Source organism: Lissotriton helveticus, chromosome 12, assembly GCF_964261635.1.
Source record: "Lissotriton helveticus chromosome 12, aLisHel1.1, whole genome shotgun sequence".
Classification (NCBI taxonomy): domain Eukaryota; kingdom Metazoa; phylum Chordata; class Amphibia; order Caudata; family Salamandridae; genus Lissotriton; species Lissotriton helveticus.
The window spans coordinates 296,172,562-296,188,502 of record NC_136073.1 but is presented as its reverse complement, the minus strand read 5'-3'; positions in this window follow the sequence as shown (position 1 = coordinate 296,188,502).

The window sequence follows — 15,941 nt, the reverse complement described above, 5'->3', positions numbered from 1 at the left end:
AAAAACAATCCAATTACATAGTTAAAAATTAAAATAATTTTTTTTTCGTCAGATAGACACCTGGCATGGGAACAGAGAATAGAAAAACTAGCAGTCTCTGATCAGCTAGGCAGAGAGTAGTCACCCTACTAGCAATCTCTGCCTAGTTACCCACGCCCACCCCAAGTACTTTGCGGTCGCTATGATAATCCAATTTAAGGAGGTAGTTTTAACAATACGTAGAGCAACCATGCTGCTTTTAGTACCCAAATTTCTACACATGGGGGCCAACCACACACGTCTAGGAACAGAATATGCATGACAAACAAACAAAAAATGACCCAGCGTCTCATTGCCTTCCCCACAAACTGGGCAAGTTGCTGGACCTCCATTTCTCCATTTAGATGTTAAATTACCAAGAGGTAGAGAGCCAGCCCTCATTTGGAAAAACAGTTTCCTGTCCATGGATTTAGTTATAATGTCCCAGTACATTTCAAACATTGGAAACAGTTTAGCTTCAAGGAAGGCAGTCGTCATAGACCCATTATTGTTGTTAAGGAGACTCTTGTTTTCAGCCTGTTCCCAATAAAGGTTTTTTATAAACAGCTTTGATGGAAAGGATGACCCGGTTGGATCAGACCACAATTCACTTAACCCTAGTTCACTTAATGCTGTTCTCAATGATCTAAACCATTTAATTTCATGAAATCGATCTGCTTTGATCACATCAGCAAATCCTTCTGCATATTGTGACAACTCGGGGGTGGTCCAAATTCTACGCCAATATAATATCGGTCGAAGTTTACACATAGCCGAGATTTCCTTCCTGCCAAGATCATATCTGAGTGGCAAGAGGGGACTGCTCTGTGGGGTACCAGTTAGTTTTCGGAGGAAGCTATTCTCTGACCTCTGTAGCTCCTGGAGGTTTTCTTGCCCCCACAGCTCTGCCCCATATAGTGCAGACCCTATTGCTTTAGCCTCATATATAATTAGTGGCGGTTTAATTGGCTTAGTTAAAGATTTTGTGTGCTCCTTAATAATGGTACCAGCCAGTTGTTTGTGTCTTAATACTGCCAGATTCAAGTGGTGGTTCCATCTGTTGTCATTTGAGATATGTATCCCTAGATAGGTAAAAGAATTCACAACTTCAAGGCAGCGCCCACTCATGGTTATTTTGGATTTAAAATTCCTACAAGGATTAAAAACCATGAGTTTTGTTTTGGCTGCGTTTACCTCCAAACCATGATCACAACAAAATTTGTCAAAAATTACCAATGCCTTTTGCAGACCACTTGGGGATTTTGATAAAATTAAGGTGTCGTCTGCGAACATTATAATAGGAACTTTTGCACATATCTGAGTGGCAAGAGGGGACTGCTCTGTGGGGTACCAGTTAGTTTTCGGAGGAAGCTATTCTCTGACCTCTGTAGCTCCTGGAGGTTTTCTTGCCCCCACAGCTCTGCCCCATATAGTGCAGACCCTATTGCTTTAGCCTCATATATAATTAGTGGCGGTTTAATTGGCTTAGTTAAAGATTTTGTGTGCTCCTTAATAATGGTACCAGCCAGTTGTTTGTGTCTTAATACTGCCAGATTCAAGTGGTGGTTCCATCTGTTGTCATTTGAGATATGTATCCCTAGATAGGTAAAAGAATTCACAACTTCAAGGCAGCGCCCACTCATGGTTATTTTGGATTTAAAATTCCTACAAGGATTAAAAACCATGAGTTTTGTTTTGGCTGCGTTTACCTCCAAACCATGATCACAACAAAATTTGTCAAAAATTACCAATGCCTTTTGCAGACCACTTGGGGATTTTGATAAAATTAAGGTGTCGTCTGCGAACATTATAATAGGAACTTTTGCACCAGCAAGTGAGGGAGCATCTACGGGCTCAGCTTGCATAAGGGGAACAATTCCATTTATAAAAAGAGTAAACAATGTTGGTGCCATTGAACAACCCTGCCGAACCCCACGCTCGACAGGGAAGTCAATGGTATCGTTACCGTAGCCACCCCATTGGATCTTAGCATAAGTGCCCTCATGAAGTCTCATGATCAAGGTTAAAATAATCATCGGGACCCCCAGGGCTGCCAACACCTCCCACAACTTTGCCCTCGGCACCAGGTTGAATGCAGCCCGTAGGTCAACAAAAGCTGCATAGAGACTGCATCCGCCCAGGACCACTGTCCGCCATTGTATCAATTGGAAGCGGAAGACCTGGTCTACAGTGCTAGTTGCTCTGCGAAAACCAGCCTGAAAAGGGGATAGGACGTTTTGCTCCTCAGCCCAATCAAGCAGATTATTAATGAGTACACGTCCTACCACTTTTTGGACCGTGTCTATTAAACTGATCGGGCGATAATTACAGGGTTGGGCACGATCCCCCTTTTTATATACTGGTATAATGACAGCACCCCGCCAGGATACCGGGATTTCAGCCCCCCTGGCTATATGGTTTAATAAAAGGCAGATGTATTTACTCCACCTGTCGGTGTCATCTAAGAAGACATCCGCCGGGACTCCGTCATTACCCGGGGCTCTGCCCCTATGAACAGATTTCAGGGCAACCAGGATTTCACTTAGCATAAAAATATCTTCATCTGCGAACAGATATATAAGGTTGGAATTGCTACCAGGCTGATCTCTGGAAGAGTACTGCTCGCTGAAGAACTTAACCCAGGCATCATGAGGGACATTGTTGTTGGGAGGCTCTGGAGATCTATCATGGCCCCATTTGACAATATGCCAAAATTGTCTAGAATTTTTACTTTCACTAGCACATCTCAGTTTCTGCCAGTGGTCTTCGTCCCAGTCTCTTTTTGCCCTGGCGATACAGTTTTTGTAGTGCTTCCTGGCAGACCGAATCTCACTCAGATTATTGTTTTTGATTGCAGCTCCTAGTTTAAATCTTGCTGCCCTGCAATCTTGGTTATACCACTTTGCTGATTTAAATGGACAAGCCCTGTTGTTTTGTACGGGTTTTAAGAAAAAGTTTTTGACTTCATCAAAGAGAGTCGTATGAACTTTATTAACATCTTCTTGTCCTTGTTCAAAAGCAGTAATATTTTCCAATGCCAGAATGGCCTTGTCTGCCGCTGCTCCTATCTTTTCCAGGGCCTGCTGGTCCGTCTTAACACCAGACCATCTTAACCTACGCATATTATTGGATTGCATGATCGTTGGCGGCACAAGTAAGTCACAAGAGTTTAGAGTGATTACATTAGATGTCCACCAATTATGCGAGACGCATAGCGGGTCGTGGTCACTTTCTATCCTGGCTGTAACTACCATGTCACTGAGAGATGGCCATATCGATGTACTACAGATGACATAGTCAATGCGACTTTTGCTTCGCCCGTTATTAAACGTCATGGCAGGAACACGGTCTGATTGGGTTCGGCCGTTCAGGGCTCGTAACCCATGCTCCAAGCACATGGCGTTTAGACCTAGGATGTCGGCCGTCCACCGAGTTATCGGGGGGGACTCTAGTGTGGGAATGTCCCAAAGCTTGTCTTCCTCCGATCCCTGAGGAGAATCACCAGTGATGAGAGGTTCGAATGTCCGATTCAAATCACCTGCAATTAAAATGTTTTTTCCTGCAGATTGGGTCTCAAGAAGTGTAAAAAGGCACATTAGAACCTCGGATCTACCTTTGCTACCACCTCTAGCATAGATATTATATATATCCATGGAGAGGGGTAAATCACTGGTCAATCTGATAAGCTGGATATCTTTTTGGTCAAGTTCCACACATTTTACAGCAATTTTTAAAGACTGCCTAACCCATATAGTAAGGCCCCCCATCGGCCGCCCTTTAGGGCCCTTAATAGCAGGAACATAAAAGTTTACATACCCCAATGCAAAAGTAGGCTCACAGGCCCAAGTCTCTTGAAAAATACAGAGGTCATACTTATTAATAAAGTCAAACCAATCAGCGCTGTCCATTTTGGAAGATATTCCAGCCACATTCCATGACAAAAGATTCCCTGAGATAGGTGTCATAAGAATACCGGGGTTTGTAGTATGCGTGTTTAACACCTTACCCCCAGTAGCCTGGTTTATGGTTGTAACATTAGATAACCCAGGTAAATCAACAGTCAGAAGCCCCAGAGGGCTAGTTGTTATAAAATTACAGGCTAAATCAGATGTACTTTTGGCACAAAGAGGCACGGCAACAGTATTACAGGTAAATGGTTGTCAATCGCAATCGCTTAAATTAGACAATGCAGAAAAACGATTTTCCAACCCCAGACCCCAGTCCACTGAAGCAACATCCTTCCTCCCCCTCTTAGTCACAATGTTCCATTTGGTTCTTAAAATACTTGAGTTTGGTCCGCTTCCCTTTCTAGGATAAAAGAAGTCCAAAGTCAATGGAACAATTGAAGTTGTTCGCCTTTGTGGTGGTAAGATGTTTGGTAGGATGTTAGGCAAGACCCCAGGGTCGGAGAAGTGGAGAACGACACACTCCCCGTTGAACTTTTTCACCCTGTCCCCGATCCACTGTACCCTTCTCACTTTGATGAGCTCTTCAGAAAGTTGCTGCTTTCCCCAAGGAGTAATTACCATGTTGGTGGTTAACCATGATAAAGATTTGTTTCTTAGAGAAGATGTAGTTTCCCGCTCTCCTTGAGCCAAGGGAGGAACGTTGGCAAGGATAAGTACCAGTGGGGAAGCTTCAACCACAAGCTCGAAAGTCCCCTTTTCAATAAATGGGTCTTCAACAGCAGGAGCAGGGATCGAGGTAATATGGGAATCACCTGATAGAGTGTTATTACTTGCCATTAGGGGGTTTGATACAGGGACGGGGATGAGACCACTAACAGCTGTAGTTACTGATTTGTTTACAAATTCCTCTATCTTTGCAGAGACATTTTCCGGAAGTTTCCCTATCTCACCCATGGATTTTTGTAATAGACCTTTCAGTCGGTTAACCTCAGAAGTTAACTTATCTATTTTGCTAACCAGGGGTTTGACCACACCTTTAATTTTTGTGTCCATCAGAGCCAGTAGTTTATTAAATTGGGCATTCGAAAGTGTAACATACGCTTCATTAGTCAGGTCAAGCTCCTCTTCCTCAGAGTGTTTCCTCGGGAGGTTTGCTACTTTATTCTTAGCTGACCTGAGACATTCCCGTTTACCCAGGACGGGTGCTGGAGGGGAGGTAGAATGATCATGACTAATAATTGTATCAGCCAATACCTCGTTGACGCTAAGGTCTTCAGCTCCAGCAACAATACCACTGGGCTGTATAGTGATAGTATCTGGAAACAAGTCAGGTGTAGCAATATTAGTGCTATTGTTGATTAGAAGGCCAGAGGGATCATCAGCCTCGATGTCAATGAAGGGAGATTGAGCAGGTGAGTCTATTCCCAAAGAGGCTCTTCTGTCGATGTTAATTTTTTCAACTACTTGCACCAGATAGTTCTCAATAGAGTTACTAGAAGTGGTTAACTTTTTTGGAGGCATCATATACTTTATATACAACCAAAGTCAATGTAACTTACGTAGCAGTCTGCACGGCAGATGTCGATGCGCAGAAGCGTCAGCTCCAGAGCAGCGAACCAAGAGACCAGGCCCAACCCAACCTTGGCCAACCTCGGACGGCCTCAGACGGCCCGCCCTTTGCCCGGGCTTCGCCCGGCGTCCCGCGAGACGGGGGTGATGCGCTATTTGAGCGCCTCCAGGCGCGCTGGTGACGCTGGTGACGCGGCGTGCGCCGCTTGGCCTTCTGGGAAATGTAGTTCCCTCGACCGCACTCCTCTCGGCCACCTCGTACTTCCAGATGGCAGTGGAGTCGGGCAACGCGAGGCGGGAGGCGGGAGGGCAAAGCAGCAGTAGATGAAGGTTTTCTGCAGATCTCCTACTTGTCTGGGCAGCAACAGCACATACACAGTAATGCATCATGCTGATGGTAGCTCACATACCTGAGGACACAGTTGTAGGTACTCCCTACATGGACTACTACTTTTGTGACAGTGACATGTACTCCTCAAAGTGACTCTCCTGGGCCTTCCTGTGCTAGCAGTATTGGGATTCAATCCCCCCTCCAGCATTGACTGTCCCACACAAGTGTGTCTTACCATCCATGTATGTAGTTTGTGGAAATTTCTGACCAATGTGTGTCCTCACTCCGATTCTGATCCAAGTGTGTGGATGACTGCTGTTTGTTGTATACCTTGCATTTTTGACATTTGCAGACACATATACATGTATGCTGTTTCAAAGATTACTCACCAAATGCGTATGATGTTTACATTATTTATTGGGTGATCTTGTGCATGAAACGTGAATAGGTGCTGTACAGAAAGGGGGGGAATCCAAAATTCACACCTGGAGATGAGATGCCTTACAGTTTCAGTCAACAGAGTCCAGCCCACAGTGCCTGACATCATTGGGCAGACTGGGACCAGCAAGTCCATGTGGGAGAGTCTCATAGGGGATGCTGTTGCACCCAGGGGCTATATGCCAGGTCCAGTGTCCTGGGAGAAGTCCATGGGCCACAGGCCCTCAACGTCTTCGCCGTGGACGACCCACCTTCCTTGGGGGACCCTCATGTGTAGGCATGGACGGTGCATGGGATGCTACGTCAGAGGGTTCCTCCTCCTCCTCCCTCTCCTCCCTCCCTGTGGCTGGTGTTGCACTTTGCCGTGATGTTGCTGGCCTTGTGACACAGGGAGGGGGCTGCATGTTGCCAGCCATCTGACGTAGCACATGGACAATGTCCCTATGCACCATCAAGAGCTGAGCCTGGTGTGCCTCCACCCGTCCATAATGCAGGTCTTGCCTGGCTATTTGCTCTGCCTGCTGTTCTCTGAGCTGGTTGAGGGTCTCCGCAAGCTGGCTTACCTCACTGGTGTCCCACCGGTATGCCTCAAGGATGTTAGTGAGTTCAGCCATACCGGTCCCTGCAGCTGACTGGCCAGATTCTCGCCTCCGCCTTGCGCCACTCCCACCACCCTGACCCACATGAGCACGGCCTGCGCTTGTGGGCACATCCGATCGACGGGCCCCCCGAGTGCTGGGAGGGTGGAGGTTGTCACCAACCTCAGGGGCGCCCGACAAAGGGTGTCCCTCATTTTCAGACTGGCTCTCTTGTGAATCATGGGCAGGGCTCTGACCTGTCTGCTGGGATGTGGTGGGAATAGGTCCGGTGGTTGGCAGAGATGTAGCTGGTACAGTTGCTGCAGGGGTTTGGGATCCAGAGGAGCCAGGTTGGTTGGGGTCATCCACAGTGCGTTGAGGGACGGCGCTGCCGGTGGGGTCTGGGTCCTGCTGAGCCTGGGACTGGGATCCTTGGCCCCCCTGTCTGGGGGGGAGATCCGCACGTTGCCCTGTGTGTGGGAGAGACAGACACTGTTAAGGCAATATCAAGTGACATGTGGTTTGGTTATCCATTATCAGCATCACTGTTCCACAAGCTATACATTGTTGACATTGTACAGTTGTGTATTTAGTGGTAGAAAAAACAATTGTACAATGGGGTATTTACATTCTTCCAATCTCTTGACAATGACTGACACAGCCATTGCTGTGTCTTGTGTTGCCGGCACCACACGTGTAAAGCATTTGTAAGTTACACGCAACATCCTGGATATGGTGAAAATTCTTATGTGTGCGTCAAGCATGCACAGACTTTAGATGCAGCATGTTGATGTAAGACAGAGCATCATTATTTAGCATGTCAGCTACTACTATGGATGTCTTTTGCTGTTCCATGCTGTCCAAACAATGCCAACACCGCTGGACCTGTACACCCACTTCTAGATCATGGCTTTAGAACTTGGCACTTCTCTAAGACGCATCACATTGTCAATACCCATGTCCATGTTGGTAATATGTACATCCACAAAGGAAATGAGATGGGGCACGTGCTTTTTTGGAGGGGCACAATGGACTGGAGCTTCTGTTATGTGCATGTATGAGTTGTATGCATATTCATATGAGTACGTGTTTTGTTGTGGTACATGGCAATTGGGACAGTGTTGCAATACAACGCCTGTCCCCCGGGGATGAGTTTCTGTAAGGGGTGTGTACAACAGGCCATGCTATTACTTTGTTTGCGAATTGCGAGCGTCCATTGTTCATGATTTGGCTGTCCCCTCATGTGGCATGCTGCCATAATGGTGGATTTGTGTTGGTGCACAGGATGTGTGACCTTGTCCTGGTGTTTGTGTTTGCAATGAGCGCAGGAGGGACTTGTGCTGCCTACACCTGTGCCCATTGTGTACGACAGAGCTTTTTGAGATGTGTGTCCTGACACAGTACAGTGTTGACAGCAAATGGTGGGTGTCTTACAGGCACATAGCAGATGTTTGCTGGTACTTGTGAGACATCCCTTGACATTCTGCTCTATGGAGTTTGTGAGGCCTGTGCAGTGCTTGTGTGCAACTGTGTGTGTGCCCCAGGGATGTGCGTTGAGGTGACAGAGGGACGTACACTGACTGATGGAGACAGAGACAGAGGGCAACCGAGGGAGAGGGCGACAGAGACAGAGGGAGACAGAGACAGAGGCCGACAGAGGGAGAGGGCAACCGAGGGAGAGGGCGACAGAGACAGAGGGAGACAGAGACAGAGGCCGACAGAGGGAGAGGGCAACCGAGGGAGAGGGCGACAGAGACAGAGGGAGAGGGAGCCAGAGGGAGAGGGCGAGACAGGGATGGAGACAGGTAGATTGTGCTTGGTCTCTTGCTACACTGCCTTACATTGTCACAAAATGATGCCTCTCTGTAAGGTGTGTCAGCAAATAGTAAATATTTAGAAGCTGTGGTGTAGTATCTTGTGTGATATTTACCTATCCCTGTGCATTGGTCATTATGCTTGTTTGTTGCCCTGGGACATATGGCATGAGAGCAGCCTCTTACCCTACACATTGCACCCTATGTGCCTCCCCCTTGCAACTACCACCATTTGGTAGTGTACTGCTTGGACTCATGGCCACCCACCCCATGCTGCTGGGCGCTGTTGTTTGTCTACCCATGTAACTTGTGTTTTTTGTACACTCACCAGACTCAATGGCTCCTTCTATTCCATGTACTCCCACCGCTGGCAGTAGGACCATGACCTTCTCCTCCCAGGGCTGGTATACAGGAGGTCTGCGGGGACCACCGCCTCCAGTGTGGTTTGCATTGCGTAATCCTGTGCCATCTTCTTCTTCACCATCCTCCGCAGATCGTACCACCTGGCCTGGCATTCATCCCTGGAGCGCCTGATGGGTGCAACAGCATTGACCCGGTCTACAATCCTCTCCCACAGGCGTGTTCTTTCTGCCAGGCTGGTCTGTCTGACCAATGCGCCAAACAGCTGCGGCTCGACTCTGATGACTTCATCAGTAAGTATCTCCATCTCCGGGTTAGTGAATTTTGGATTCTTGTGTGCGGTCATGGTGTGTAGTGTATGTGATTGAGGGGTTGATGGTGTGTATGAATGAGGGTGTTTGGGTCAGAATGTGAAGGGGGTGGTGTGGGTGTAGGTGAGATAGGGTGTATGTGTGAAGGTATGTGTCTATAATAGTTTGTGTGCTCTCAGTTTCCTCGCAAGAATGGGTATGTTGCAAAGGATGATGGGTTGTATGTGTGGTCCCTTTTATTGGTCAAATGGTGGGTGTGGCTTAATTTGAATTGTTGGGGTGGGTGTTATATGGGGTGGGTGTTGGTGTTGTCCTCTGTTTGGCTGCTTGGCTGTGACCAGGACATTGATTGTCAAAGGTGTGTACACAGGAGACATGTTCAGTGTGGTAGTGCGACTCGTTAGCAAGGTCCTTGTGGTCGTTTTGGTGTTGGCGTTATGTGTGCGTGCGGTACTTGTGCGTGCGTTTGAGTAGTACGGGCCGTTTGCGGGTGGGGGTGTTCGCGTAGGCTTGTTGGGGGGTGTGCGTGTCGTACTTGTGCGTGCGAGTGAGTGGTACGGGCCGTTGGCGGGTGGGGGGGGTTCGCGTAGGCTTGGCCGAGGGGTGTGCGTGTCGTACTTGTGCGTGCGAGTGAGTGGTACGGGCCGTTGGCGGGTGGGGGGGTTCGCGTAGGCTTGGCCGAGGGGTGTGCGTGTCGTACTTGTGCGTGCGAGTGAGTGGTACGGGCCGTTGGCGGGTGGGGGTGTTCGCGTAGGCTTGTTGGGGGGGTGTGCGTGTCGTACTTGTGCATGCGAGTGAGTGGTACGGGCCGTTGGCAGGTGGGGGTGTTCGCGTAGGCTTGTTGGGGGGGTGTGCGTGTCGTACTTGTGCGTGCGAGTGTGTGGTACGGGCCGTTGGCGGGTGGGGGTGTTCGCGTAGGCTTGTTGGGGGGGTGTGCGTGTCGTACTTGTGCGTGCGAGTGAGTGGTACGGGCCGTTGGCGGGTGGGGGTGTTCGCGTAGGCTTGGCCGAGGGGTGTGCGTGTCGTACTTGTGCGTGCGAGTGAGTGGTACGGGCCGTTGGCGGGTGGGGGGGGTTCGCGTAGGCTTGGCCGAGGGGTGTGCGTGTCGTACTTGTGCGTGCGAGTGAGTGGTACGGGCCGTTGGCGGGTGGGGGTGTTCGCGTAGGCTTGTTGGGGGGGTGTGCGTGTCGTACTTGTGCGTGCGAGTGAGTGGTACGGGCCGTTGGCGGGTGGGGGTGATCGCGTAGGCTTGTTGGGGGGGTGTGCATGTCGTACTTGTGCGTGCGAGTGAGTGGTACGGGCCGTTGGCGGGTGGGGGTGTTCACGTAGGCTTGTTGGGGGGGTGTGCGTGTCGTACTTGTGCGTGCGAGTGAGTGGTACGGGCCGTTGGCGGGTGGGGGTGTTCGCGTAGGCTTGGCCGAGGGGTGTGCGTGTTGTACTTGTGCGTGCGAGTGAGTGGTACGGGCCGTTGGCGGGTGGGGGGGGTTCGCGTAGGCTTGGCCGAGGGGTATGCGTGTAGTATGTATTGGTGGAGCTTGCAGTGAGGCGAATGTCCCGTACGAATCAATGTTGTAGCGTGAATACTTTGGCCCGTACGTATCTCGCTCAGGCATTTCGTTCCGAATCTGAATAGTGAGTTTGTACGGACTGATAACGATTCGTACGGTGGTCTGCACGAGGCTTATTCGTACGGGTAAACGAATGTCATTCGTACGGGTCGCAGCAAATCGTACGGAAATCGACGGAAACGGATCGGAATTCACTGGTCGGACGGTAGTTTCCCATTCGTACGGAATCGGCTACGAATACGATTCGTACGCCGGATTATTTTACCGGATCGGAATCGACCCCTATATGTATGTGTAATAAAAAAATATTGAAATGTTCGTTTTATATATTTTTTTAATAAAAGATTATTAAGAATACATTCTATAATGTTAACCCGTTTTTTGCGTGCGTCGGCCAACGAGCACTACCCCCATAGTGCTGCCAACTACCATTGGCTGACGCTGCCCCGCCAGGAAACGTACGCACAACGGCTGATTCTACGCCGCGCTAAAGGGGTTAATAGCGGAGGGGTAACATTTACTATTCCCACTCCAAAGAGTGCAAAAATAAGGTAAATGTTGAATAGCGGAGGGGTAAAAATGAGTATTCCAACTATACTGAATGTAACAGTATGATAAGTGGTGGATAGCGGAGGTGTAAAAAATGCATTTAATACTACTAGAGTGAGAATTGTTCTCACTTCTTGAAGGGCTGAGAGGAACTTACGAGGGGAGTGCACCCTCCCGTGTTTCAACACTACTACATGTAAAGTACTCCCCTGATTGTGTATCCGGGGAACCCGGATGTCCGCAATTGCTAAATCTGAGATACTTTGGAGGTCATTAGGATCTCGGGCGGATCACCACCGCCCGCATGGCGGTGGTGATCCGCCCGAGATCTGTACCCGCCCGCCACCCATTTCCCCTCGCCATACTACTATGGCGGGGGGACCACGGCGGACGGAAAGACCGTCCGCCACTTTTCCGCCCGGTCGACAAATCGACCAGGTAGAAAAGAGTTTAATATGGTGGCAGTGTATGATAGACACCGCCATCCATATTATGATGGGGCGGACACATGCCTTTCCATGGCAACAATGCACGCGGGAATCTCTTACAGGGGCTTGTTGCGGGCCCGAAGGGACTCTGGGGGTGGGTGGTGCACATGGGGGGGTACCTATTGTACCCCTCTGCATTGCAATGTACAACGTGGCAGGCACCACGCGGTGCCTATCATTGTTGTGTATTGACATGCATGATGTGCATTTTAGCATTGTGGCATGCGGTGCTTTAAGCACCTCCCGCCACAATGTTAAATATGCCCGCCATCCTAATAACCCCTAAATGGTGGAATGTCCCTAAGTGAAGCTAGGATTGTTCTTCACCCTAGGGTGAGGAAGGAGACAACTCTTTTTGTTTTATATTCCCTCACACACCCTAATGGTGTCATGCTTCATCATCGGAACACCCTGAAACCTAGAAGCCAGGGTGGGCTCGACCGTATTTCAGGGAGCACTTAGAATATTTTTGGGCCCAGAGGGGGATAAAGATTAAAACTCCTCTGTCAGATCCCGGTTTCTCTTTATTCTTGGAACTGACATGGATATTAAAAACAATTATGGATTAGTCTTGTGGGATATTATGGTCCTAAGACCTAACTGCCAACATGTTTCAGTCCACAGGTGCCCCATAAAGGGTGCTGAACTTTCTTCAGGGCACAGACTTAGACCACCTGGAAGGTTACTGAGATACGGGAATTTCCCTACACTCGAAACATTAAGGGCAGATAGCTGCTCCTTATCAACTGCACATAATATGTTGTCACTCCATCCAAACTTGGGAGAGGTTCCACTTCACGCTGGACCTCAATAAGTGGGGTAACCCTGTAGTCAGACAGCCATCAAGGGTCCTGCCCCGCAGATCATTCTATTCGTAGTGTGTCCCAGCTGCTTGGAGACTTTAGTATCTCAGATTTAGCGATTGCGGACATCCGGGTTCCCCGGATACACAATCAGGGGTGTACTTTACGTAACAAATGTATTCCCACTCCAGGGTGCAACAGTAGGGAAAGTGTTGGATAGCGTAGGGGTAAAAATTACTATTCTCACTCCAGACAGTGCAACAGTAGGGAAAGTGCAGGATAGCAGAGTGATAAAATTACTATTCCCATTCCAGTGAGTGCAACAGTAGGGAAAGTGCTGGATAGCGGAGGGGTAAAATTCACTATTCCAACTCCAGTGAGTGCAATAGTAGGGAAAGTGCTGGATAGCTGGGGGTTAAAATCTACTATACCCACTCCAGTGAATGCAACAGCATGGAAAGTGTTTGATAGCGGAGAAAAAAATATTATTCACACTCAAACAATATTATTCACACTCAAACACTTAGAAAAAAATATATTAAATGTAAAAAAACATTAAGAACAGCATTTAAAAATTATACATTAAATATATAAAAAGAACACATATTATAATACTAATTACATATAACAAAAACCTGCAAATATAAAATAAATGCATATACAAAAAATAATTCTTTTAAACTAGAAAATAATTGTGAAAAAATAAATTCATTAAAACATAAATGTATTTATTTTATATCCTACCCTAAAATACCACACCAATACCAAACATTTCAAATATTTTAATTAAATGTATTTATATAATTAACATAATTAATAATGAATTAAATAAAATTATTAATAAAAAACTGAATAAACATTATTTGACTATGTACCCTTTAACACTATAATAACCAGAACACACACCCAAATTAAACTATAAAATAATTAAAACTTATTTTAAAATTAAAAACTATTATTTTTAACAACTAGTAATTACATAACTATAATTTATTTAATACCCACCCTTCCCCCCTTTCAAAGTATAAACACACAAAAAATAAACAAGTACCCAAAATAAATATCAAATAATTACCATTAACAACCATATATAATTGATTAAACACAAATTACTTCCCACCCTTTATTCCTATAAACATCACAACACACACCTAAAATTCATCACACAATTTCCATAATTAATTACTAATTAATTAGTTAACATTAACAACCAATTAATAATTTATCAATTAAAAATAAATTACTTCCCAACCTTCCCACCATTTACACCTATAAACCTATAAAAACCACAACACATCTAAAATGAATTACATAATTACCAAAATTAATTACAAATTAATTAAAATTAATTAAAAAACAATTATTAATGTATAAATTAAAAATAAATTACTCCCCACCTTTATACCAATAAACACCAAAACACAGACCTAAAATTATTTACAAAAGTAACAATATATAAATAACCAATTGATCACTAAAATTAAGAGCCTATTTTTAATTCAACTAAAAATAAATTCCTTCCCACTCTTCCCATGTTTTACACCTATAAAACAACAACACACACATAAAATTAATTACACAATTACCAAAATGTATTACAAAATAATTATTTTAAAGTAATTAATAACCAATTAATTAATAAATTAAAAATAAACTACTTCCCACCCTCTACACTTATAAACACCACAACACACACCTAACAATATTTTCAAAATTACCTTAATTAATAACCAAATAATTAAAATTAAATAGCAACCAAATAATAATTCCTAAATTAAAAATAAATTACTTCCCACCCTTTACACCTATAAACACCACAACACACACCTAAAATTAGTTAAACAATTACCTTAATGAATTACCAATTAATTAATTAAAATGAATTAACAACCAATTATTAATTATTTAATAATAAATTACTTTACAAATGTAACACCATAGCGTCTCAATTAAACAAATATTAATAAATAAAAATGAAAACATAAATGTAATATAATTAAATTACTTCCCACCCTATTCCCCTATAAACCTGCAAGCCACTACTGAACTAAAAGCACAAAATTCAAATAAAAAAAAACCTACTGAAAATGTAACACATATATTAAAAATACAAACAATTCCTATACAAAAAAACATACATCACACATATAAAATATATACTACAATATATAACAAAAAATGATATTTTTAACAACTATGGGGGTCATTAGGATGGCGGACGGACTTTGTCCGTCCGCCATCCTGTCACGGGCAGGGACCGTCCGCCATAAGGGCGGAGGTCCCGTGCCTCGAATTAGGATGCACCCGTCACAGTGGCGGGTGCTTCCAGCATATTTAACATTGCGGCGGGTGGTGCTGAAAGCACCTTCCGCCGCAATGCCAAAAATACATGTTGTGCGTTTCAACTCACAACATGACAGGCACCGTGTGGTATTTTGAAACGCAGGGGGGTACCATAGGTACCACCCATGTGCGACCCCCACTCCCCCTTTACCATGAGGGCCCACAACGGTCCCCCAAAGCAAAGACCGTATGCCTTCCACAAGGCACATCCTAATATTGCTAGCGGTGTCTGAAAGACACCGCCACCATATTAGATCTTTTCCGCCACGGTCGCAAGGTGACCGCGGTGGAAAAGTGGCGGCCGGTCTTCCCGTCTGCCGCGGACCCCCCCAGCCATCCTAATGTGGCGGGGGGGGTAATTTCTGTGAGTATGGCGGACGGATTGCCTCCGCCGGGCTGGCGGTGGTTACCGCCAGCCCGGCGGGGGCAATCTGTTCCCCATCCTAATCGACCCCAAAAATTTTGCAAACGATATTAAATACTTTGATATTTTTAGAATCGATATTACTTACCTTAAGTTGATATTTTTGAAAACAATATTCTTGCTGTTGATATTTCAGACCTACAATATTAATGACTCGATATTTGTTGAACTCAATATTTTGTACTCTATGTTCTGTCTCTGCACCCTTTCGTTTGAGTGACAAGTCAACTCAATCTGAAGAGTACAAAAAACACTGTTCTATCCCTAAATTTTCGAAAACTATGAAACTGATTTGCACCAAATCAAGCAGCGGCACATCCTTGACTAAAGTTCAACTTTTATGACTGAACTGGCTCAACCATAGCTGCCTGTGTGATATATTACATGCTTGTGTGTAATTGTTTTATGCAAAATACAGAGGTGTAAAAAACCATAGTTG